The 7077-nt window shown below is 37.2% G+C and overlaps 2 non-coding genes across 2 annotated transcripts; one reads left to right on the forward strand and one right to left on the reverse strand.

Annotated features, from left to right (window-relative positions):
* Nucleotides 1–524: 524 nt before the first annotated feature.
* On the forward strand, nucleotides 525–596 carry trnaw-cca (transfer RNA tryptophan (anticodon CCA)). Its single transcript has one exon. It is a non-coding gene; the product is annotated as a tRNA-Trp (tRNA).
* Nucleotides 597–4702: 4106 nt separating this feature from the next.
* Nucleotides 4703–4774, reverse strand: trnaw-cca (transfer RNA tryptophan (anticodon CCA)). The gene has a single exon. It is a non-coding gene; the product is annotated as a tRNA-Trp (tRNA).
* Between the last annotated feature and the right edge of the window lie 2303 nt (nucleotides 4775–7077).

Below are 7077 nucleotides of genomic sequence, written 5' to 3' on the forward strand. Positions count from 1 at the left end.
TACATTTATATATAATAAAAAATGTAATTAAATGATAAGAAAATGTTTTTTTACATGTTCTATTGAGGTTTAACATTTTTTTATTAAATTGATCCATTCTATCCAAACTAAATCTACAATCTAAATCTGAGATATCTCCAGCGTGTGAATGGCGATTTAAAACGACTGCGTCCTGCACATGCGCGTTCAGTACGCAGCATTTACGACAGCCACAGCAGTCGGTGTGTGTGTGTGAGCCAGCTGTTGTGTTGACAGCTGTCCATGGTGCTGACGCAGGCTGAAATTACTGGGGAAAATCTCATTGATAAGGAAGAAGAAAATAAACATTATGGTCGCGGTCATAACATGTATATTCAGTTATCCACGAGACTCACGTGGGAGGAAGGAACGCTGTTTTACATGTGTCGCATTTCGACATGTTTTATTTGTAACTTAATGATCTCAACGATGACAAATAAATAAAGCCTATGATTATAGTCTTTCACAGTTTTATAAAGCCTTGTTACGGTCAAGTAAATGCAGAGGACCTCGTGGCGCAACGGTAGCGCGTCTGACTCCAGATCAGAAGGTTGCGTGTTCAAATCACGTCGGGGTCATTCCTTTTTAATGACAGAACTCTGAAGATTACGACCTCTGCATTGATGCCCAATGTAAATACAGACTACATACATGGCTTGTCCAGAAACACATGAAAACATCTACTGTGGAGGGTCTCATCAAACCACATTGCAACACATTTCATCTACTTTTTATATCTACTAGAGCAGTGGTTCTCAACCTTTTTTCAGTGATGTACCCCCTGTGAAATATTTTTTCAGCCAAGTACCCCCTAACCAGGGCAAAGCATTTTTGGTTGAAAAAAAAGAGTCAAAAACAGAGCGCTGTGCCATCAGTGTCTGATTTATTAAACATTGGAACTGATAAACACATACAAAATTCAAACATTTGACAAAAAAAAAAAAAAAAAAACCATTTTAAATGTTAATAATCCATGACTAAATTTATTGCAAATATCTCTCATCACTAAAATGTAGTGATTCTATAACTATAAAATGAACCATTTAAAACTCCAATATGTGACACTGCTCATTTGTAGTGGTCTCTCTTGAACAATTTAGGGTGGGTTGCAACTTGTTCACGTAAATCCAATTAAAACATAATCTTCAAGATACAGATGGAATTTTGGCCTTCTTTGCCACTTGTCCCTCCGTGTTTTTTACAGGTGGCATATGACAGGTTGGGTCGAACCATCCTGGTATGGGGGAGACTCTGGGTTTTTAGGATCATGAAATTGAATAGCCTACTGAATATGAAATTAATTTTATGAATTTATACTTATATTTTCCTAAAACATTTATTTGATAATTATTTTTAAAGGACTTTTGTATGGATGCTACTTTTTAAATGTATATTTTAAAATCTCACGTACCCTCTGGAGTGCCTTCACGTACCCCCATTTGAGAACCACTGAGCTAGTGCAGTGCCCGTAGGAAGTATGTATTTGTATAGTGGGAGATTAAGTAGATTTTTCAATTATGGCCAAATGAGGTTGTGTGAAAGTGGGATGTACAATGAGGTGTAATAGTCTTGCGTAGTGTTAATATACAAAGTGTATATTGGGTAATACATGGATGTACATTGAGATATAAAGAGACACAGATTTTAAGAAAAAGAAACTTAATCATTCAACATGGTTAGACATATATATACAGAGACAGATATAGGAGGGAATAAGTTTACATGCAGCACAAACAGATGTATGTGAATAACAGAATTTGCACATTACATGCAGACCACTACAACATCTGCAACTCCATAAAACACTGACTTTTCATAAGGTACCACACCATCCAGCACATACACATTGAACATTGATATTCACTGGAAACTATAAGAATAATATTGGAAAATCGAACCTTGTAGCCACTTTAAAACTCCTAAAGATAGGTAGGCTAAATAGACTTCCAGATGAGATGAGTCAGGCATGGAAATCCAGAGTGAATTGTGTTACTGACCAGGTGTAGGCCAATCACACAATGGGGTGGAGCTCCCCTAAAAGGCGTCCGATCAGAAACAGTGCAATGCCGCAACACGTCCTACGTAAATAATGATATTTTGAAAAATCTTCAAATCTTCAAAATCGAGGATGCACACCTTCGTGCCATGAGCAAGCCACTTACGAAATCTGAGGTCAGTCTGATTAACAGTCAGAGAGATATGCCCTAGACACACACACACACACTGTTAGAATAATCTCTTATTAGGGCCTTGGGGCAATCGCACCGAGCACTGATCCCATACAGCAATAGCTGTATGGGATCAGTGTAGGGATAACTACTGTTATACTGTGGATTTTTTCTCTTCTTTTTTCTCTTCCTCTTCCTGTCCCGCTACTAGTCCTACAACTTGAAGAGTTGCAGGACAAATAATATATCAAAATGTGCGGTTTGATCGGGATCGGTGTGCTATTACTTTTCTTGACAGAATACAAATTTTTCGTTTTGCACCACCAACACCCACCAACAGCCTCATTGGCTCCCATATTAAAAACGCAGGAAGATTTCTGAGCTGTCTGACATTTAACAGTTTTTTTAGATCGCTCTAACAAAGCTATTTTTTCATTTTTCTTAAAAAAAACAAACATATGTAGACGTTCAGAAAGAACTCAGGACGCTCAAATTGAAGTTGGATCAATGATAGGTATTATGGTTTTGCCAAAAATGCTTTCTGTTCGAGGACAGAAATTGCAGTCTGTCCACCTCTGCTGTCACTGGAACAGGTGTCAGTTAATTATGTTGATTGCTTTGATCTGATTGCCTTTGATCTTTGATGTGATTACAGTTACAGATACACACACACACACATGCGCGTAAACACGCACACTCCTCACACATGCATACACATGCTTCAAACACACACACGCATGCACACACACACACATACAGACACACACACAGGTAACTTTATGCGATTTTCGCTACACACACACTCACACACAAATACACTCACTCTCACACACACACATTTTGAGGTTAAAGGGCATAGTTTGAAATCTCTGAAGAATCTCATCATAGTGTACACACACCGGCAGTAGCCCCCGTGGCCCTTTCAGAATTTCCCCAGAGGAAATTTTCTAGTTCTGTCTCTGTTGTCTGTCTCTTTGTATGGGGGTCACTATCTGATTGGCGCAGGTCACTATCTATGCATGCGTAATTCACTAACTGTGTATGTGCATTTATAGATTAATCATGCAAGATATTTTGATACAATGATCAAGTGCTAATATTGTTTTAAAACTATGATTACTCTAAACACATTTATTTCATCTGCTTAAACTTTCTCTGTCCTACTTAGAGTAAGATTCTATAATCACAAAAAGATATATTTTATGTTTTATTGTTTTGTTGCAAAATCTGTGTCTCCAATAATATCTTTGCAAGTCCTATCAAGGCAGGAGTTTATGTTTTGAAAGTTTTGTTAACAGGTCTGGTCACAGATTTGGTGTGTTGAGAAGAAAAGATAACTGTCTTCTCTGACATGACGTGTCCACGTATGCAATAAACTGACAAATCAACGGATCGAGGAGGTGACTTCTCTGTTAGGTTATAAAAAGGGTTCAAGGGAAAGTAGACTGGTCCAGACCTCATGAACTGACCAGCCTAATGTGATGTCAGGGACATGTAGTTTGAACCCAGAGACTCTGTAACTGCACATTTCTTGACATATTGTAATAAAATGAAGTTAAACTGAGAACTCGGACATCTGCTCATCATTCCCCATGAAACGATCGGAACAGAAAAATAGGTGAGGATTGTGTGTTGGAGTCAGATAATTTAATTTTAAAGGTTTCCTCAATGCATTTATCAACAACAACAACAACAACACACACACACACACACACACAGACGCTTCTTACTTTTATAGATGGATAATGAAAATTGTCTGTGAGTATTTAGTTTAACTGGATAGTTATTTTTCAGCCTGTAATGTGTGTTGGGTTACATATGACATAAAGTATATCTTACAGTTTGTGTGATGGAGCTTCACAGCCCAGGATATTATGAAGGAAACAACCCCATGCATGTGCAAATTAATTTAACTTAAGTCATATTCACTTTGGAATTGATGTAAGAGAGATTTCATCCATACACATCAGGAATGGGCAACTTAAATGCTGGAGGGGGGCACATATAGGACCGTGCACTGGAAACTGCAATTTCTAATATGTTTACAGTGCAGTAACTTAACATATTTAATGCTGAAATGCATGTATAACAGTATAAATAGGAATATAAAAGGTTTGAAGAAAATCAAAATAACCACTTACTGTGATTTCTTTTTTTTTAGTGCAAGAACTGCAGACCAACATTAATTACAAGAAGTAATTTTGTGCATTTTTACACTGCACTTCTAAGATTTCATGCTTGAATGCATGTAGTTGTAATGAGGGCCACTTCAAGTGAGGTTGCGGGCCGTATGCGACCCCCAGGCGTCAAGTTGCCCATCCCTGATATAGACGAATGACACAGTTCAATTAAGAATATTTCTGGTTTGGAAAGGGCCTCAGCTAAAATAAATCCACAATGTGTAACAGTTGACAACTGAAAGGAATCACAACATCATTGTCAACACTAGTAATGAATTATGAGATGTTAGGTATACTTTTGAATATAACAATGAATTAATTAAGTGTGAAAATCTTTGACCCTGACGTGATTTGAACACGCAGCCTTCTGATCTGGAGTCAGACGCGCTACCGTTGCACCACAAGGTCTCAGAGACTAATGCTGATATCACGGTCTCCTGGGAAAGTCACAGGTGTGACAAGAGTACAGCATAACACTCAGGACTGTGTGACACTGAAGTGTTTATGTGAACAATGATGAGGTGAAAATCCAAACCCACAAATGTAACAGCATCCAGGTCAAACAGTAGCTGAGACCCACATATTTAGTTTTCCTATTTTGTCAAATCCCATCTGTAGTTATTGAATGTGAATGTTTGATGCAATATAGGCTAAACACTTGAGTTACATTAGTTGTCATATGACATCAGCGTCCACCAGTACTTAGAAGTTGTGTCAGTATGGTGACATTAGAGTTACTCTATCATAATATCACTCTATCTCATTTATTCCTTCTGCTTCACTGCACATGCACAGTGCGTTTACATGCACAGTTTAATCAAGCTATGCTTAAAAATCGATATTGGCATCTAATAAGACTTCTGTCCTTGTACCAGTTTACATGCAACTGAGAAAATCAAATAATCGACGGGAATGTGTCCTCCTCCCCAACACTGGGTGGCGATATGCGTCGTTTTAACGGGTCAATATGGCCCCTTTCTGTTGACCTCAGTTCAACACTTTGTGCCGTCGCTACCAGCTAATGCAACCGGCTAATGCACGACCGGCTAATGTGTGACCATGAAGTTATCAGTTTCTTTCAAACATTGCTAAAACCGCCCATTTTTCTCACAAACGACATAAGTAGCAGGAAGCGTATTTCAGATTTAAACCATTAAGCTACAGTTTTAACCGTTTATCTGTTACTTTTAGCTAATCATTTTAACTTATCCGTTACTTTAAGCGAATCAGTTCAGCTGTTTTTCCATTACTTTTAGCTAACATTTTCAATTGTAGTTTTAGCTTACCATTTCAACTGTTAATCTGATAGTTTTAGCTAACCATAACTGTTTATCTGATAGTTTTAGCTAACCATTTCAACTGATTATCTGATAGTTTTAGCTAACCATTTCAACTGTTTATCTGATAGTTTTAGCTAACCATTTCAGTTGTTTATCTGATAGTTTTAGCTAACCATTTCAACTGTTTATCTGATAGTTTTAGCTAACCATTTCAACTGTTTATCTGATAGTTTTAGCTAACCATTTCAATTGTTTATCTGATAGTTTTAGCTAACCATTTCAACTGTTTATCTGATAGTTTTAGCTAACCATTTCAATTGTTTATCTGATAGTTTTAGCTAACCATTTCAATTGTTTATCTGATAGTTTTAGCTAACCATTTCAACTGTTTATCTGATAGTTTTAGCTAATCATTTCAATTGTTTATCTGATAGTTTTAGCTAACCATTTCAATTGTTTATCTGATAGTTTTAGCTAACCATTTCAATTGCTTATCTGATAGTTTTAGCTAACCATTTCAATTGTTTACCTGATAGTTTTAGCTAACCATTTCAACTGTTTATCAGTTACTTTTAGCTAACCATTTCAACTGTTTATCTGATAGTTTTAGCTAACCATTTCAACTGTTTATCAGTTACTTTTAGCTAACCATTTCAACTGTTTATCTGATAGTTTTAGCTAACCATTTCAACTGTTTATCAGTTACTTTTAGCTAACCATTTCAACTGTTTATCTGATAGTTTTAGCTAACCATTTCAACTGGCTATCTGATAGTTTTAGCTAACCATTTCAATTGTTTATCTGATAGTTTTAACTAACCATTTCAATTGTTTACCTGATAGTTTTAGCTAACCATTTCAACTGTTTATCAGTTACTTTTAGCTAACCATTTCAACTGTTTATCTGATAGTTTTAGCTTACCATTTCAACTGTTTATCAGTTACTTTTAGCAAACCATTTCAACTGTTTATCTGATAGTTTTAGCTAACCATTTCAACTGTTTATCAGTTACTTTTAGCTAACCATTTCAACTGTTTATCTGATAGTTTTAGCTAACCATTTCAAATCAAATCAAATCAAATCAAATCAATTTTATTTATATAGCCCAAAATCACAAATCACAGATTTGCCTCAAAGGGCTTCACAGACTGTACATGGTACGACACCCTCTGTCCTTAGACCCTCACATCGGCCAGGGAAAAACTCCTTTAAAAACCCTTTTAGCAGGGGAAAAAGAAGAAGAAACCTCAGGGAGAGCGACAGAGGAGGGATCCATCTCCCAGGACGGACAGACGTGCAATAGATGTCGTTGTACAGGGCAGGTCAACAGAGTAGAATAGAGTAGATAGAGGTTGGGGGGGGGGGGGGGGGGGGGGGGGCAATAGAGAGAGAGAGGGAGAGAGAGGAGCAGGAGTTCTGGGGGGGGGGCAC

This window comes from Centropristis striata, chromosome 23 (assembly GCF_030273125.1).
Source record: "Centropristis striata isolate RG_2023a ecotype Rhode Island chromosome 23, C.striata_1.0, whole genome shotgun sequence".
NCBI lineage: Eukaryota > Metazoa > Chordata > Actinopteri > Perciformes > Serranidae > Centropristis > Centropristis striata.